The following is a 20,466-nucleotide window of genomic DNA, read 5'->3' as shown; positions in this document are numbered from 1 at the left end:
GGTAGCGGGTGGCAGTGATGCACGGCTCTTAGGACGGGACATTTATAACTGCGACACCCGAAGTCAACAGGGCTTATATAGAGTCTGCACAAGGGACGACTCTATTGGGAGGCTGTCCGGGCTGGAATGTGGTGGTGGTGGCGCTTCCTGTGAGGGGGGCAGTGTTGGAGTGTTGGTATTAATATAGTTGTTACTGGTAGAAGTGGTGGTGGTGGTGGTGGTGGACTGGTGGTGTTGATTGTGCTCTTGTTGTTGTTGTTGTTGTTATTATTAGTATTATTATTATTGTTTTATATCTCACCATTACTTATGCTACTACTACTAGTACTACTACTATTGGTGCCAGCGTAGCAGCAACAGTAGTAGCACTATAGTTAGTAACAGTGGTAACCGGATTTTTCTGAAAGTATTGCTGAAGAAGCTATAGCAAGACTTCCTCGTTTTTCTCCTGATATGGTGTCACACACACACACACACACACACACACACACACACACACACACACACACACACACACCATAGAGTACCATCGAAATCCTGAGAAGCCGTGCATTTGCTGTCGGTAATCGTTCCCCCTCGTGGCACAGTCAAGGCCACGACACTCACAACACCTTGTACAAGACCATGTGCTCCTTCGTACCTAAGACTGTTACAGACGAGATCGCGTGGAGAGACAGACAAGGAAGAAGCTGGTGTATAGGAGGAGTATAGCCGCTGTTGTTGTTGGTGGTGGTAGTGAATGCTGACTGTGGTATGTATTCATTCACTTATGTGTATATCTATAATGAATATACTAGCCTAATGTAGTAGTGTTTTGAATAATGTTACTGTGTTATTGGTTATTCGACACTACATCTCCACACACACTTTAATTGCAGCTCATTATCACATAAACCTTGAAGACTTCTCATGCACACAAGTATACTAGCTGTAGAGTAGGTTGCATTCCCTTTCTCTTCTTCTATATAGAATCTGTACCATTGCCAGTCTTTCCCCAATCTTGATGATGTGATATTAGAGCATAAATATTGAAGTTATTGGGCTCTCTCTTTCCCTTCAACGTGCCTTTGGAGGAAATTATTCATATGTATATCTTTGTCCTGTCTCTCCTAATTCTGACACAATTTTTCATATAAGTATGTGTGGTATATGAAGTCTCCATGGCTATGTTCCTCCCTTCTTTCTTTACATCTATAGCTCTCTATCACCACTTGTTTTTATATATGTTCGTGTATTTCTTTTCTTCCTCGACTCTGAAACTGAAGTCACTCGGTTGGTAATATTTAGCAAGTGTTTGTTTATTAGTGGGTATGTTTTCAGTGTTATTCGTGGCGACAATTATCACAAAGCCAGCGGTTAGAATCATGATGTTAATTTCTGAATCAGTCCTGTATGCTGAGATGAAATTATATGGAATTTTTTTAACTTCGACATGAGTGTGAATAGATAGTTAAAGAAAAATAGATTATATAGCATAGTTAAATACTCTATAATGTACCTAAATAATTAGAATTTTCTGTATGAATATTATGTATTTCTGTATATAAGATATAAACATCGTAAAACACACACACACACACACACACACACACACACACACACACACACACACACACACACACACATTGACGGCGTGTGGTTGAGCGGGAGAATTAGTTAGTAGGAGGAACAGGACAAAGTATGGCTTCCTAGTGAGAGATACACATGCAGAAAAGGAAAAAAAAAGTCTTCTCTCCATTGCAACACCTTCATGTGGCTTCTTTTCACCGGAGTTTATGTAGTATTCCACCTATCATTGCTTACATGCTTATGGATGAGACCAGTTGCCTTTTGAGTGGAAGTCTGGAAAGTAGATACTGTCTCATTAGGTATATATTGTATACTCGTGATTAGAGATCGAGGAATGAAACTATAGAGATGTTTTAACCTTTAACTTGCCTAGAAGCTATAAATGGCCAGTTTTTTTTTTTTTTTTTTTTTGCGAGGAGACTGAGCTGAGAGAAAATGCATAACTCAGTAGGATTAAGTGCAGCAGGTTACTGGACTGCTTACCACGTCTTCTTTACCCTCGTGGTCTGTAATTGAGTAATCTTCTGCCATCACGTCACTGTTTTTTTTGCCGCTGCTCCACCAAGGTTGCAGCTGTGAAGAACAATGGAACGTTACTGATGCTTTAGCTAGTTCATTGGTTACTATTTATTCATGTTATGTAGAAGGGACACCAGCCAAAGATACTAGTCACCCGAAAATGTAAAATAAAAAAAAAGTAAAAAATAATAAAAAAAATAATAATAATGCATAGTTAAATAAATAAATAAATAAATAGATAGATATGTAAATAAATAATCGAAAATTTAACCTCTTCAGTACTGGTACACATTTTTACCATGAGTTTTAGGCATGATTAGACAGTTTTATTTACATTAAGAGGGTTTATGGAGATCGGAAGATTGATGGCCAGTTTTCACTATTTTAATCCTCATATAAGTGTGTGAAGCTGTATAGAATCACCAAATAGTAACCAGACTGAATTTGGAAATGCGTCATGGTACTGAAGGAGTTAAGGATAAGTAAGTGTCTTGAAGCCTCCATGCACGTATCAATATTGTGCTTTATTAACGTGCAGCAAATTCACTGTATTTTACTAAAACCATTCATGAGTTGTGACATTCCTGATTAATGCTCCACCTGTCTTGCTTGAAATGTGCGGTAAATTTGCTCTTTGCTCACCAAAACCACGCTTGAATTGTCACATGTCTGATTAATACTTCATGTTCGTGTATTAAGGCCTTCGTCCTATTGAAGCTGATGCGTGTGTATGTAGTTTTGTGTTGTTATTTGTACGTTATTTTTTTCCCTTCGTACAGTTAGTCAACATATCGTATAATTTTGCTCCACTTTTATTTCTTATTATTTCATGTAAGTCCATGTATGTACTTTCATTAATTATTTATTCAGAAAGGCATTATAAACAAAGCAAATTCATTAACCGCTTCAGTACCATAACACGTTATCATATTAATTGTGGTTAATATTTGGTGATTTTATACAGCTTCAGAAACTTGTGTGTGGGTTAGAATAATGAAGACTACATAGCCATCAATCTTCTTACCTCCATAGACTCTTCCTAATGTAAATAAAATTGTCTAATGATACCCAAAACTCATGGCAAAAATGCGTCCCAGTTCTGATAGGATCAATATCCACTACTTTTATTCTCGTAATTCGTAAGTTTTTGCATATTTTACACTAAATTTATCCGACCTCATACTTCGCGTTTTTCTTCCTTCTGTCTTCATTCCTTTCCTTCCTTGCTTTCTTCCTTCTCTTAGTTTGTATGCTATTGTTTACTTTAGTATGAATTTATCCTCCTTACTTCCTGTTTTCCTCCTCCTCAGTTTTGTCTTAGTTTCTTTCCTTCCTTCTCTCTCTCTCTCTCTCTCTCTCTCTCTCTCTCTCTCTCTCTCTCTCTCTCTCTCTCTCTCTCTCTCTCTCTCTCTCTCACTTATGGACATCTTGCTCATTATTGGGGTTATTTATTCATGAAGCTAACTAGTGATAATTGTGGTCAGAGAAGAAGGAAGGGAAGAAAACAAATAAGCCAGAAATCCTTACAAATTAGATCAAGGCTGCCACGTGTGTGTGTGTGTGTGTGTGTGTGTGTGTGTTTGTTTGTGTGTGAGGCACCATAATCACCTTACGCCTGATATCCTTCTACCTGGGCTCCGTATAAGGTCGTGTTAGGTGAGAGGCATGTATGTACAGTACAGGTGACGACTACTGCCACTGTAGAGCCACCTTGCACACCTGAGCTCCGCCGCCCGCTGAGTCATTACGGCGTGCGGGAATTTTGATAGTAATGGTAGTAGGAATTAAAGTAACAACAACATTCTCAAGCATTTTAACACCGTATATGGTCAGGTTTCAAGTTTTTAGTAGTGTTCAGTAGAAGTTATTAGGATTTTTAAGGATGTTCATTAGTATCATTATTATTTTGCTGGGATATTTTAGACATGAATAATATTAGGGTTATAAGGAAGTCTAAGGCCATATATGATAACTTGCAACGATTTTTTTGTCAGTCATTAAAAAGTTGCTAACATATTTCATGACTCCAATTACCATGATTGTTGCTAAAATGTGTTTTCCTATGGTTCAAGTGTTCAACAGAATCTTACACCATTCTTATGACGAAAAACATCCACCAGATCCTCCTCTTCTTGTGTCCTCTCAACCCTCATCTTTACTCAACGTCTCCACACACTTCCTTCCTTCATTCCATGCATGTTTTCTTCTCTCTCTCTCTCTCTCTCTCTCTCTCTCTCTCTCTCTCTCTCTCACACACACACACACACACACACACACACACACACACACACACACACACACACACACACACACACACACACACACCTCACTTAAATCCTTAATTACTCTTCACGGAGCGTACTTTGCTCACTCAACGTCATCTATACGCACACCCTGACCCCGCCCGTGTGTGTGTGTGTGTGTGTGTGTGTGTGTGTGTGTGTGTGTGTGTGTGTGTGTGTGTGTGTGTGTGTGTGTGTGTGTGTACCCCTTCACCTCAACTTTAATCCCTGCACGTGCGCATAAGGGGCTGCCATTAAGTCTCTTTTGGTGCCTAACAACGCCAGATTGATTAACTCTGCATATTATTGCGTAATCGACTCTAATGACTATAGTTTATGTAGCTTTCTATTATTAATGGCAACGTGTGGTTTTAGAAATAGAATTAGGTAAATAATGTTAAGAAAAATGTTACAATGAAAGCTAAGTTTGAAAGTAAGTATGATGAGTGATATTTAGTGATTTATTTGATGTTTAAGGTTTATATATGCTGAAGACTAATGCTCCTTATACTCGTATTGTGCCAGAATTTTGTATCGTGGAGCTGTCTTGGTTTGAGGCTGCACTGCTGGATGAATAAAGTAACTGGTCAGTCTGCTGGCTCATGACCAGAAACTATTAGCTATTGCACTCTTGTTTAGTTAGATTTCGCTTCCAAAGCACAGTTCGGCTACATGATCATAGTCCATCTCGCCCTCTGACTGTTGAACTTTTTATATGTTTATGAGATCTGAGGAAGAAAGGCAGAATATTCAAAAGTTTGTAGGAAACGCATGCTAACTTTGTGAAACTTTAAACGACAATTTATTTACTTTTTGTATGTCGGAAGAGCGCCAGCAAGGGGAACAAAATTTACAATAAGAAAAGGCCAACGGAGGTACCGGTCCCATACAAAGACAAAAGTGTCACTCAAAGCCAGAGGATAAGTACCTTGAAATCTCCCTGTGGAAAGAGTTAAAGTCATAGGAAGGTGTAAATACAGAAACAGGCAGGGAGTTCCAGAGTTTACCAGAGAAAGGCATCTTTAGACCTTATATAGACGCTGTGATAGTGGCAGATTATCCACTCAAACTAAAAATTACAGACAGAATTGTGGTTAGTGTTTATGAAGGAAGAGCTTTCAAAGTACGGGTTGATATTCTTCCCTTTATGCATTCACCGCCTGATTTATTTTTCGTCGTGCCGCATGAAACATTGTCATCTCAGAGAATCGTGGAAAGTGTTTTATAAGTGTGTGACGAGACAGTTATGGAATTATTATGAATCGCGAATGAGCTACAGGACTTTTCTTATTTTTGTTCTCCCTCGTCGTCCACCACCACCACCACCACCCGTACTTCCTCCTCCCCTTCCTCCTCCTCCTCCTTCTCCTTAAATCCCTTCACCAAACACCTTCACACGCCCTCACCCGCCCCATCACTTACTGCCTGCCTACCCCAACCCTCCCTCCCCGCGGCTCCCAGGTGGCTCCCCTCTCCTTCCTCCCTCTCTCCCTCGCGGATATGAACGAGGTGCTGTTATTTAAAGACCCCGGTAATTAGTTATGCCCGAGTCTCCTGACAATTACGAACCGACGTTTCAGCAGGTTAATATTTTGAATGTAAGATGACACCCTTGCCTGAGTTCACGTGGGGTGGGGAGAGGAGGGACGAAGGGGCGGAGACTGTTTGGGTGACTTGAAGTGCTTACCTCGTCAAATGCCTTTTGTCTCGCTCTGGCTATCGTGTCAGTCCCTCCCACAAGTTTTTTTTTTTTTTATTTTCTCTCTTGCTCTTTGTTTTCGCGCGTTGCTTTGTGTGTGTTGCGCGCGTGTGAGTTTGTTTGTGTTTTCTTTTACCTGTTAATTTGGTGCACTTGTAAGGGCGTCTTATTGCGGTGCTTTGTTTGATGTAGTGGTCAGCTCGTTGCTTGTTGTTCTGACGCTTCTGTCTTTGTTTTGTCATGCTCCTCTGCTCATGTCCTGTCTATTGCTTTGGTTTTCCCTCCGCCATATCGTCAGTGTTCTGTGTCTTACGTTTTCGTGCCACGTATGATAGGTGAATCTTTTGACTGCTAATGGCGGTGTGACACTTTCTACTTCACCCGAGCAACCTTAGACGACTTGAGTGAGCACGGACAGACACCAACAGATCTGAGCTACTCACTCACTCCTGCTGTCACTGGTGGGCCCCGAAATTACTGTCTAAACCTCCACCAAACCATTTTATTTTTTTATCAAGCACGGGGAAGAGTTACAGCTGTTCGATTATTGTATCTACAGCCTTTTCAGATCTTGCAGCCGTCTTTGCAAATTTTCTTAACATATCAAGGAGTTTGGTCTGGAAAAAAGAGCTTACTTTGCTATTCCCACCGAAAAATTACGCAGGAGAGAGAGAGAGAGAGAGAGAGAGAGAGAGAGAGAGAGAGAGAGAGAATGGAAGCAGGTTGAGTCACAGTTTGTCATTGAAAGGGATGAAAGAGTGACGATATTGGGTAACTCTTGCATTAGTAACAAGGACAGAATATTGTAATACGTCGCTTCTTATTGAATCTTACTTGTGTGCATGTGCGTGTGCGTCTGCGTGTGCGTACGTGTCCACTTTATGTTTGCCGCCAACAGCTACACCAAGTGAGTGCCTCCCCTAACACCCAGCGTCGTAATCTGCTTTGTGCTTGCTGGGTATCGGCATTTACCTCGCTTCTCGGGATCCACTTGCCTCTCGGTCTTCTTGGGCGGGGAGATCAGCTGGGGAGAAGGGAAGACATAGTAAGGAAACAATATATTAGGTTGCGCCAATCCACAATGTATTTGCGCCTCAGAATGCAAGGAAGCCCAACACTCACAAAAGAGGAGGGCGGGAAGGAGAGGTTTATAAAGGGAGAAGGAGATTGAAAGCAGGGACCATGGGGAACAGAGAGAGAGAGAGAGAGAGAGAGAGAGAGAGAGAGAGAGGATTAGACACAATTGCGACGAAGTTTGAAAAGCACACGTCACGCTGTCTGACTCATCCGGAGCGTTTTGTTGGGAAAGTTGTCACACAAAACGCAACTAATTGTATAACTTGAAAGAGGTTTGTGTTTTTTTATCCATCTATCTGTTTGTCTATTTATTTATTTAATGTGTCTTTCTATCTCTCTACCTATCTATCTATTTATTTATCTGTCTACTTACCTATATATTTCCTTGTTTAGTTATTCCTACTGTATCCTTAATATTTGGCTTTTGGAGGCATAACTTATGAAAATCAAGAGAGAGAGAGAGAGAGAGAGAGAGAGAGAGACGTATGCAGAGTGTGACGGAGGACACCCGACACGGCAGAACAGACAGAGGGGTTGAGGGGTGAGGGGTGTGGGTCGGGGTGAGGCTGGGGTGAAGGGTGAAAGGTGAAGGGTGAAGGAACATTACGCAGTGAGTGGTTCAAAATTTATTCCATCTTAAATCTGATGAATAATTTTGTTCCATGTATTTATGATCATCGGTGGTGGTGGTGGTGGTGGTGGTGGTGGTGGTGGTGGTGGCGGCGTGCAAAGTAAGGTTAACCCCTTCAGTAGTGATATACATTTTTACCTTGAGATTTGTGTTTGATTGGACCGTTTTATTGACATTAGGAACGGTCTGTGGAGATCAGAACATTAATGGCCACAGTCTTCACTATAACTTTCTGAAGCTGTATAAATAATAACCAGAATGAATATGGAAACACGTCATGGCACTGAAGGGGTTAATTAAATCGTTTCTGTAGCTTAATCAGAATAGCTCGTCCGTAAATTTAAATGTCATTCACTATTCATTTATTCAGTCTGTCAGTAATTGCCTTCATTGTTTCCTTCCTTCCTCTAATTTTTTTTCTTTTTCCTATTCCTTCTTTTATTCGTTCACTCATTCAATCACTCGCCTGCTTTCTTCCTTCCTTCTTTCCTTCCTCTCTTGATCTATTAATTTATTCTGTCATTCAATCTCTAGTTTCATTGCTTTTTTTTCTTCCCTTTTTCCTGTCAGTCATTCACCCACCCATTCATTCATTCAGTTACTCCGTCAGTCAGTCAGTCAGTCAGTCAGTCTTGCTATAACCCGGGGGAGTTTTGCGTGTGGTGAGGGGGAAGGAGTGAGGGAAAAGGATCACCAAGAGCTGCAGGAGTGACAGGCGTAATATAAAAAAGGCATTTGATACAGTGAGAGAGTTTCTATTGTGCCATTTTGTTACCTTATTGTCATGCTGTATTGATCTTAATGCTTGAGTAATCTATTGAAAGTACTCGAGGATGATAAAACCTTTGAAATGATTGGGATGGGTTTTTTTTTTTTTTTTTTCTTTATCTGAGTACCTTTTCAGTTCATGCATGTGTGTAAGAAAGAACGTCAACTTAAATAAAGACAGTCAAAAGTCGAGTAATCTTTTGTTTGTGCGATTGTGTTGGTGCTTCCTGGCAATTCTAAGTCTTCTGCTTTGATGGAGGGACAGAAAAGAAGGGAAAGATAAATGGCAAGGATAACGAGAAAGAAAAAATGAAAAAGGATTAAAAAGTAGAAATAGAAAAAAAGTGAGGAATAGAAAAAAAGATGTGTGAAGGAAGGAATAAATGAATGAAGAAAGAAAGGAGTAAAGAATAACAAACGTAAAGAAAAGATCACTCAAGGGTAACGGAATGCATTAGAAGTGGTAGAAGTAGAGTATGATTCTGTACTATTCACAATGTATCGAGGCTCACGTAAGCGAAACTAACCTAATTCAAACCAACCCGGCCTTACCTAACTCAACTCAATCCAACTTAGCCTAACTGTACATACCCAAACGAAACTCGCCTTTATGTTACTGTATCACTGACTTCGTATTGGACCTTCCCAAACTCAAGCTAACCCAACCTAATCCTACTCAAATCTGCTTAACCCTACCCAGTCCTACTTATACCTTCCCAAATCCTAACCGTACATAACCAAACTAAACCCGACTTACATAACAAAAAACGTATATATGTATGTATTTATGTATATCACGTTCGAGTTTAGTAAAAAAAAAATAAAGAAAGAATATATGGAAGAAACTAACTAAATAAATAAATAGAAAAACTTAAGTGGGAGATTGGAAAGAAATAATTGAAAAGGAATCTCGTATAAATCGGCAAGTAAAGAGGGAAAGTTAAGGTTTTATGAGTGAGTGAGTGGCTTTAGGTTGCCTTGGCGTGACTGGCGGCGTGATCTTTGGCCGACCGCTCATCACATCGGCTTAGTGGTGTGTTATCAGGACATTAGCGTCACTTTTTGTTGATGCACATGGACCATAAAAGCTTGTCAGTTTGGTTTTATTGTCATCACCATTCTCTCTCTCTCTCTCTCTCTCTCTCTCTCTCTCTCTCTCTCTCTCTCTCTCTAGATGTAATAACTTATGGATTTTAATCTGCTCTAAGGAAATTTTTAATGGTCACTGGTTATATTGTTAGTGGTTGTTCGTAGTAGTAGTAGTAGTAGTAGTAGTAGTAGTAGTAGTAGTAGTAGTAGTCTCAGTAGTAGTAGAAGAAGACGAAGAAACATCAAGAATCAAGGAACACATGCATTCGTTCATTCATAAATCACTCGACTTGAAACTGTACGTACGCAAAAATAGAAAATGATGCCACTAACACAACACTCCACTACACACACACACACACACACACACACACACACACACACACACACACACACACACACACACACACACACACACACACACACACACACACACACACACACACACACACACACCACAGCTCTGCCTTAATCCATAATATCTCTTATTCTACTGTTTTCTTCTTTATCTTATCTTTGCTACTCCTTCCTGTTCTTTCCTACTCTTCTCTGCTCTTCCCTACTCTTCTCTGCTCTTCCTACTCTTCTCTGCTCTATCCTACTATGTCCTGCTCTATCCTTCTCTCCCCAGCTCGGCGCCACTCACATCTGTGCCTCTCAGTTCTTATATAATTATTTCCACTCAACAGGATGTCCGCAGAGGCAATATTTCGATTCCCAGGAGTGCTCTGTTACCACCCCGTATACTGACATTCCTCTGAAGGCTTTCTTTTTAACTTTTTTCCCTTTCTCCTCCTTTCCATTTGTTTTGTTTATTTGTTTATTACGTGAACGCCCTTCCCTTATCGTCATTATCGTGGTGTCTATCGTTGTAAGTTTGTTTTTTTATGTTAATGTCTATAGTTTTTTGTATTCTCATTGAATCGTGTTGCTTGTCTGTTAGTTTGTATAAGCAGAAAGTTTTGCAGTTAGTTTTAGCTCATAATTCGCTTCTCTGTGTAGGTTGTAAGGGTAATCATGAGTCAGACAACTTGGTGACTAACTTCCTTGCTGCTGCTGGAGGAGTAACACTAGACTGCAGATTGGACAAAGATAAAACCATGGGTATTATTTATTTTTTTATATTTTTTCCTGTGACTCGATCACTTCTCATGCTGCTGTGGCATCTTAAAGAGTGATAGTACTGAAAAATCGATGTTGTATTTGTTTATTTATTTGGTAATCTCCACTTATTGGCGTCTTTGAAAGTGATGACAATAAACAGATCGATGTAGCAGATTCTTTTTTACTTCATCTTGTCTTATTTATCATTATTTTATTGTAATTTGATTCACTGAGTAATAATAGAATTTGACACTAACACTCGTTCAGACACTTCCTCATACTCTGCACTCTCGCCAAACGCTTATCTGTTGTGTTAAAGGGAAACCATAACACTGAACGAGTTGATATGACTTTAGATGGACTGTACAAGACTTAACCCGCTGTTTGTCCTTTTTTTTCTGTGAACTCGCTATCATGTCTCAAGGGAGCGTGTTCTCAAACTTTTCGGCATCTCATCTCGATAACTTTGGAGCCTGCAGGAAAGTTATTGTTGTTTTCATGGCTGTTTTTTTTATTTCATGGATAGTTTAAGCAAGAAATGTGCGCCAGTTAAGCACTGTGAAGTTCAGGCTATTAACTTTTCTTGTCTTTCAGAAATGGTCCTTATGGAAATTCATGCGTTAAACTCCTTCAATAAGGGGACACATTTTTTACCTTGATTTGTGTACGATTAGACCATTTTGCTGACATTAGGACGAGTCTATGGAAGTCAGAAGGTTGATGGCCAGAGTCTTCACTATTTTAATCCTCACATGAGTCTCTGAAGCTGTATAAAATCACCAAATAGTAAGCAGAATGAATATGGAGATGCGTCATGATACTGAAGGGGTTAACAATACAGTATCACAAATTTTCCACTTGACACACTAAAAAAGAATTGATACCACTAATGCTAACCCAATTATGAACTTTATTTCATTGACCACTTCTTTTTATAATTTCTTTAAATCCATCATCTTTCTTGGCATTGTGACGTCTCTTTTCATTATCTGATCGGATCACCAATTTTCTTATTATTGCCTTTTTTTTTCTTATTTCGACGTTTGGAATTCCTGCACTCCTTTCACTAACTTACCTTCATGGCAACAAAAATTAACAGCTGTGGAGATAAAAGTGTATGAGATTGAAGAAAGGCGCAAAATACAATGGAAGCGAGTGCAGTATGTCACTTTACTATTGCCCATGACTACCAAAGTGCGTTCCTTGCCAGCCACTGACCCATTTCTTTGCTCTCTCCCCGCAGACCGCGAGCAAAGAAAGGAAACCAGACCCGAGCATCGTCACCACAGCCACGTGAGTACTGGTGAGAGAGAGAGAGAGAGAGAGAGAGATTGTTTTGTTAAGGAAAGAGTAACAGACATATACATTAAACAAACATGATAATTTAGAAGACTTTACTTTCTTATTCACTGATTCTCTCATTCCAACAGTTGTTTGGCTCTTCAATTCTCGTTACAAAGCTTAACTGATGCATTACCTGCCTCAGACAAGCTACAGGTGAGAGTGTCTGTCTGTGTCGCACCTTTCCTCAAGAGACATTGTGCTGTGGAGAAGCTACATTATGCATCTTCACACCGAGTTTAACTTTTATTTTATCTTTGTTGCATCTTGCTTCACTTTGGTCTTAAGCTAATATTTTTGTTGGGTGGTGAAGGGGAGATGGTATTTTCTACGTTTCTTGTTCATTATCTTGTCTAGATGCCTTTTTTTTTTAAGGTTTCTATTGAGGCTTTAGAGAGCAAAAAATGACATTATTTCTTCTTCTTCTTCTTCTTCTTCTTTTTTTTTTCTTCTTCTTCTTCTTCTTCTTCTTCTTCTTCTTCTTCTTCTTCTTCTTCTTCTTCTTCTTCTTCTTCTTCTTCTTCTTCTTCTTCTTCTTCTTCTTCTTCTTTGTCTTCTTCTTCTTCTTCTTTGTCTTCTTCTTCTTCTTCTTTGTCTTCTTCTTCTTCTTCTTTGTCTTCTTCTTCTTCTTCTTCTTCTTTTCTTCTTCTTTTCGTCTTCTTCTTCTTCTTCTTCTCGTTCTTGTTCTTGTTCTTCGTCTTCTTCTTCTTCTTTTCTTTTTCTATGTTCCTTTTCATACTCTCGTTTTTTCTTTATTGATTAATTTATTTACTTATTAATGCATTTGTTATTTTGTATGAAGTTTATTTGTCATGTTCATTTTTTTTCACTTGTTGTGCTTCCTTAACCTGTAATGGAAATTATAATTATTTTCCTTGGTCTTGTTATTCCTCATTTCTCTCATTCACTATTCCGTAAGATATTTCTAGTTCATTCTTGAGGCAAACATTTGTATATATTTTTCAAGGTATCGACTGGCGTCCTGGTTTTTCCACTTGGCTCGTTGTCCCGGCTCTCATCCCTCCTAACTACTGTGATCCCTCGTGGTAATCTCCTTCCTACCTTATCCCCTCCCGTTGAAAAAGATAATCCACGCCCTAACAACAGCTTACGAATCCTTTCAAGGCGTCCAGTTGTGTCTCTCTCTCTCTCTCTCTCTCTCTCTCTCTCTCTCTCTCTCTCTCTCTCCCTTCAGTGTTTGGGTTATTCTTTCTCCTTATTTTGGGTGACTTTCTACCTATTTGGGCGACAGTATCGTGTATGAATGACAGTGCCTCGTGTTTGGGTGATTCTTGTAGGTGCCTGCAGTCCCAGCGGGAGCACCAAGGATTCTACAGGTTACTTGGGGCCTGGGGGTTTTGGGGGAGAGTGGCGGCAGGTCGGTCCGGCAGGCTGGCTGGGTGAATCCTGCCGTAATGGCCTCGTCAGTATCGGGTGAGTCTCAGGTGTCCTCAGGCGGGCTCGGATGACAAGAGCTTCATAACACTAATTGAACATTCAATATCCTGGAGACGGTCATTCCTTCTCTCGTCCTCCTCCACCTCCTCTTCTTCCTCCTCCTCCTCACTCGCATTCCCTCTCCAAGTCTTCGTCATACTTTCAAATTCATGTCGAGATTATTTCCTCCACGTACAGTTATGATTCAGGATCTTTTGAGTGCCTCCTTTGTGAAAAACTCTTGCCTCCTTTCCTCCCATTGCTTTCCCGATGCACGCGCCGTTGAGGGTAGCGTTGATAGGAAGCATGTCGGGTATTCTTGAGCCACTCTATACTCTACTCGTCTCAGCGATAGCTTTGGAAACGTATAGCTTCCGGCAAAACTGGAATTCGAGTTACCAAGTTCACAACGTCCAAGTGTGTTCGAGAGAGAGAGAAAGTGTGTGTGTGTGTGTGTGTGTGTGTGTGTGTGTGTGTGTGTGTGTGTGTGTGTGTGTGTGTGTGTGTGTGTGTGAGAGAGAGAGAGAGAGAGAGAGAATATAATTTTTTTTGTTAAACAACGAAGTGTGGTCTTATTTTCTTGTACACTCTCTCTCTCTCTCTCTCTCTCTCTCTCTCTCTCTCTCTCTCTCTCTCTCTCTCTCTCTCTCTCTCTCTCTCTCTCTCTATATATATATATATATATATATATATATATATATATATATATATATATATATATATATATATATATATATATATATATAAGGTTCTTATTGCAATTGTCATTCTATTCTCTACTTTCTAATCTTCCTCCTTCCTCTTCCTCTTCCTCTTCTTCCTCTTCCTCTCCTCCTCCTCCTCCTCCTCCTCCTCCTCCTCCTCCTCCTCCTCCTCCTCCTCCTCCTCCTCCTCCTCCTCCTCCTCCTTAGGACGCCCACCTCTCAAGAAACAGTAGCAGGAGGCGGTAAAAAAAATAGAGTGATTCTGTAAAAGTAAATAACGAAACTTTAGACATGACCAATTACGCAAGAGCAAATTGTTTTTAACTAGTTTGGTATTTGATAGCAAAAGTTATAATTCTGCTTTTCTCATCTCCTTTAGGATACTTGTATTTTTTTTTCTATTACGCAGTCTATGTTTCTTTTCCTTAAACGATAAAACTGCTTTGAAACGATACGTGGAAAATAGAATGAAAAGTCTTATTTTAATTTACCGTGGAGATGCAAGTTTTTGGAGAGAAAAATGATAATGCTATTGATTAACATAACCACCTGACAAACTGCGTAAGAGAAAAGTTAACATAAAATAAAAATGCAAGCAAAAAAGTAACCAGGCCAGAGCGAAGTGGACTGTACGAGATCAGATCACATTTTAGAGCGGCGCCAAGTGACACTTTGCAGACAGCGAATAGTGTCAGATTGTGGGAGTCTGGTGTGCATTAGGATCAAACTACTAATTAGCGCTCACATTGGATCTAAAATTTCCATTGTTTTATAGTGAACTCTTCCCTGCCCCGTTATAATGAAGTCCAGTGTGACTCACTTGCTTCAGTGGATCGAGACGGATTCTGCTTCCCGCTGAGACCCCGAGGCAGACAAGCGTCCTCCCACTGCTGGCTGAGAGAGCTGGTGGCATTAAAGTACACAGCCTGAGCAGCGCCTCGCGGGAACCTTGGCCAGGCGGGATCAACAGACATTCGGGTATTCGAGTGATTTGCTAAAGACTTTTTATTCATACATAATCATATGATCTAATAAGAACACCATTTTTACTAACAATGGTAAAAGCAAAGTTTATGATTGTAGTGAATGATATCGATTAAATTTATTGTAGACGATTGCAAGTTTATATAACATCGTCGTGTGTCACTCTCTCAGAAAAAAATACATATAAAGCAGCCTTGCTACAATTTAGTATGTATTAATCACATATGCGTGTGACAGTGCCGCGTGATGTTCGTTGGAGGTAACTCAGACTGCAATGCACACCGAGGTGCTGATAAGTATATGTACGAGTATGTATCACTATAGCTGCTTGTTTTGTTGGCGGCATGAATCTTGTACCTAATGCTCTGTCAGAAACTCACTACGTTTGGATCCTAAACACCTCTCTCCTAAATAAGAGGCTTCCGTGAAATTTGCTATACTGTCAAAGAAAAGTTTTTTTTTTCTTTTATGATAATATTACTAACTTTCTACTGACTCCCTTCCGCCTTCGGTTATGTGTTCTCCGACTGAATTGTTGCTGATGGAGTAAACAACCTTTATTTTACATATTTATCAACATTTGGAGCTGCAGCAACTATTTGTATTGTTGCCATTACATTAATATATGCTACATTCTTACCAATCTGTCACAAGGAAAAATAAGGCAAACATTCATATGACATTAGCTAGTCTTTCAAGAATAATGAGGCGCGGCCAGAAGGGTTTCAGAATATGGTCCTAAATGTGAAAGTCTCGTTTGGCTCCTCTTCTCCCTCTCCACGCTGTTCTCCGTCCAAGTATTGTTCGGTCGTGAGGATTGATATTCATGTGTTCGATCAGATCGCGTTGGAGTCACCAACCGCATATCGACCTGTGTTATGGTGAAGGCCACTCGTCTCGCACCTCACCCTCCTTGAGTCTTTCACTGCGATATACACCAACTAACGCTAACAACACTGTGCAAAATCTTAAAGACCCAGGAAGAACAACAAAAATATTTGTATGTAAATTCTCCGTTGTCAGTGTACAAAAGCAAACCCATATAGCAAGCTGAAAGAGAAAGAAACAACAGATATACAGATTATCCAATTTCAAAGTGGGCATAATCTTCCCAAACTTGTACCAGAAAGAGAAAAATGAATTAAACGCACAAACAGTCTAATCAGTAATCTCTTTAAAGGTAGCTATAGAATAAAAACATCAGAGGGATGTTCAACTAGTTTGTGAATAAGGAACTATGCACCAAAAAGCAGTCAAAGGATTCAAGGCAATGAGGAAACTAAGAGAAAGTGAAGCAGGAGACAGACTGACTAGATGCCATTGTGTGAGGATGAAGGGGTCATTAAAACAGCGTCGGCCTTGCGATTATAAGCTAGTGTTTGTGTCGCTGTGATTTACTGCAATGTGCTTTATGATTCAGCGGCTTGTTTAGGAGAAGAGGGAGGAGGAAGAGGAGGGGCCGACTGAGCCATGCGCTTACTCATTTATCCTTCATCCATAATCTCACAGAAGGCATTTTTTAAGTTGTGGCATTTAGACTACTTGGGACTGATCGTTGGTGGTTGTTCTTTAGTGTTATAAAACCATTTTTTTTACTGCCATTATTATTTGCGTTTCATTCTTGATAATTGTATCCAAGTTAACCCCTTCAATACTAGGACAATTTTTACCTTGAGAGATTTGTATACATTAGACCATTTTATTGACATTTGAAAGGGTTAATGGCCACAGTCTTCATTATTCTAACCCCCTACATCAGTTTCTGAAGAAGTAGTGGTGGCCATGATACAGTGGAACCAAGCGTGCTTTGGGATCCTCCAAGCGCATGGGTTCGAATCCTGTCCACGGTCCGAGTGTAGGTTGGGCTTCCTCATTCGGGGCAACGGTTTCCTAACGGGTGAGGTTTGAGATAGTATCCCCTCTAGCCCATAAATTCCCGTGAAAACCCCACATGGTATAAATAAAAAGAAAAAGTATGAAATCACCAAATAGTAAGCAGAATGAATATGGAAACGCGTCATGGTACTGAAGGGGTTGAGGACCGGGTCTGTGGCTTAAGGAGTTCGAATACCATTGCACTATTTCTGTTATGAGCATCGAGGAAATTTTTTGATACCTTGGAACCCTGAGCTACTATTGATTTAAGTCCATACTATTTTTTCTTTATATCAGAATGGTTTGAAGTAAAAGAAAAAATATGAAATTTCATTCTTAATCAGACCTGTTCATAATTAGCTGTTGAAAAGAAGTAAACTAAGAGGCATACAGTAACATAGTAAAAGTGAAACCAGAGGAGGGAGAGGACTGTGTGTTTGAGTGCTGTATCTGTGTGTGTGTGTGTGTGTGTGTGTGTGTGTGTGTGTGTGTGTGTGTGTGTGTGTGTGTGTAATAATAATAATAATAATAATAATATACGGTTTATTAGTTTGGCAATGTAAAAAATTACACTGAAAATGTACAGGGGTGTGTGTGTGTGTGTGTGTGTGTGTGTGTGTGTGTGTGTGTGTGTGTGTGTGTGTGTGTGTCTGTGTGTACGCGCGCTCGCATGTTAACCCTTCAACTAGCTTTCATAATACTTTCAATTTATTTCACTATTGGCATATACAGGTGCAGTGAATATTTACGGTAAACGGTGAAACTTTTCGTAAAATTCAGTGACGTGCAGTTCAATAAAGTGGAGGCGCGTGTCGGGTTTATTTTTCAAGTAATGTGTGGAAATAGTTCATCGCTATACATCTCTGTTGTTATATTTTACAGTGGCAGTCTGTGAATGATGGTGGTGTGCAGCGTTCGCGGCACACAAGAGAGGGAATTCCATAGTTTTGGCTACAAGTTGTCATTATGTACTGAAATTATTTGTTACGTTTCACCACTATCTTTAACCCTTTCAGTACCATGACGCATTTTCATATTCATTCTGCTTACTATTCATCTTCTGACCTCCATAGACCCTTCCTAATGCCAATAAAATAGTCTAATTGTACTCAAATCTCAAGGTAAAAATGTGTCACAGTATTGAAGGGGTTAAATAGGGTGTAGTGCAATCAACTGAGATTTATAATGCTGTCTCCAAGACCTTAGTGTTAGTTTGACAAGTATTCTATAGATTGACATGAGACCAACATCCATGAGAACCCCCATAATCGTCTCTTTAGCCTTTGAAAAGTTACTGTGAATGTCTTAAAGAGTTTAAGATGTAGACGTTGGAAAAATGTGTAATTGGATTATACTCTAGTGGATGATATGCTGCCATACATGCGAATATATCCCACGTAAACCCTTGCTCTAACACAGAAAAGAACAGAAAACTTAAACACGTTCATTGACAGACAGCTATTGTTACGAAACCCCCTTCTTGGGGCCATATTCCTGGGCGATGGACGTTCCCTATTGATCCGCCTTCAGCTTGTCCAATATCTTCAGCTTCTGCTGTATGGTAAGGACGACTTTCTTCCTTTTCCCGGTTTCTTTTGGACACCTTAGGCATGGTGCTGATGAAAGAAGCGAGGTGGAAACACAGTTCGTAGAATGCGGCTGGCGAGTGTAAACACAGTGGCGCGACTGCCAACTGCCGATTGTAAACAATGAAAGAAAACAAACGCACAATACGCTAAAAAAAAAAACACGATTAAGACGTATTTATTTTAATTGTTCTTATTAATTTTAGATATTGTTTTAAATGTTATTAAAATTAGCTAAAGTAGAGTAAGAGTAAGTTAAAAAGCAAAAGAAAAGAAAATTCAGTCAGATCAGAATATAGCTCACCTTCAGAAAAGTTTTTTTTTTCCCGGTAATGAAAACAGTCTTTAGTTTAAGAGTGTTCCCCTTGGCAAGCTATAATGAAAGAAATTAGGCTAACAAATAAAAGGACAGAAGGAAAACAAAAAAGGGTGCCAAGTACTGATACACCTTAAATCAAATGAAGAACCGAAGACAAATTACCGACCACGCCCGAATATGCAAAACCGAATTACAGAAGCCAAACCGAAGCGACAGAATTACACGAACCGAATGAATCCTTTCACCATGAATAGGCAGAAAAAAAGTTAACTAGTGATGCCAATCAGTCATAATGCAAACGCCCAAATATGGAGAAACAAAACAAAGTTCATGGGATAGTTTTAATAATGTGTTAATAGTATATATGTAGTTATTTTGATTTATTTTCATGTCTAATGTTTTAGAACGTTGTAGTATAGAAAAAAAATACGAATTTTAATTGCATTATTAAAATCGATTTCGGATAATCCCGTTTTTCGGATAATCTGTTTTCGGGTAATCGGGGGTTTGCTGTATTGATATTTAGCATAGCATATAATCATTTCACAATTCACCTCACACAAACACACACACACACACACACACACACACACACACACACACACACACACACACACACAGTTTATAGTAGACATACATCCTGTATAAAGACTGAGACACTTTCACGGTGTGTGTGTGTGTGTGTGTGTGTGTGTGTGTGTGTGCGCGCGCGGGTATGTGAGTGCCACGCGCCTTATGTTTGGTTTCAGATTTGAAAATAGTTTAATCTAATATTCAGGAATGAATGTAGGATCTCTCTCTCTCTCTCTCTCTCTCTCTCTCTCTCTCTCTCTCTCTCTCTCTCTCTCTCTCTCTCTCTCTCTCTCTCTCTCTCTCTCTCTCTTACAAAGCCTGCAGCCTTTGTCCTGCCCCACTTTGTGTGAAAAGAATGGGATGCTATCATGTCTCCGCAGCTCCCACCCCTGCCCTCCTGCCACGCTTGTCCGCTGCCCTCATGAAGCAGATCCGCCCCTTGTCACCGCGCTGCACGGCTCGCTCAGGCCATGGACCATTCATTAATGCTACGACGTGAACGTCGGGTTGTATAGCACGCCGGAATGACGCCGAGAATGCTTGTGTGTGTGTGTGTCTGGTGTCTGGTTATGATGGCGGTGGTGATGTTGGTGATGATGCATGGTGATAATGATAATAATGATGGTAGTAAATGATAACAGTAGTAATAGTGATAATAAGAGATGAGAAGAAGGTGGTGGGTGGTAGAAGAGTTAGAAAAAGAAAGAAAAATGTAAGAAAAGTAGTAATAATAAAATAAAATAGAAAGAAAAGAAAATGACCGAACAACAACAACAACAACAACAACAAAGTAGAAAAAAGAAAAAAATGCCAAACCAAACTAAGATTAATAAAAGATAGATAAAAACGAAGAAAAGGAAGAGAGAGAGAGAGAGAGAGAGAGAGAGAGAGAGAAGAGGATTAACGCCA

The 20,466-nt window shown here is 39.8% G+C and overlaps 1 long non-coding RNA gene across 2 annotated transcripts in view; it reads left to right on the top strand.

The window, feature by feature from the left end:
- The window catches only part of LOC123504275, a 58,240-nt gene extending 38,022 nt beyond the window's left edge, over positions 1-20,218 (top strand). For both annotated transcript variants that reach the window (XR_006674782.1, XR_006674781.1), the window contains 2 exons: positions 11,982-12,031; positions 19,938-20,218. This is a non-coding gene — a long non-coding RNA (uncharacterized LOC123504275). The remainder of the gene's footprint in view (positions 1-11,981; positions 12,032-19,937) is intronic.
- Positions 20,219-20,466: the final 248 nt, after the last annotated feature.

The sequence above is a fragment of the Portunus trituberculatus genome, chromosome 15 (genome assembly GCF_017591435.1).
Source record: "Portunus trituberculatus isolate SZX2019 chromosome 15, ASM1759143v1, whole genome shotgun sequence".
NCBI classification, from domain to species: Eukaryota; Metazoa; Arthropoda; class Malacostraca; order Decapoda; family Portunidae; genus Portunus; species Portunus trituberculatus.
This window is presented reverse-complemented; position numbering and strand designations above follow the sequence as displayed.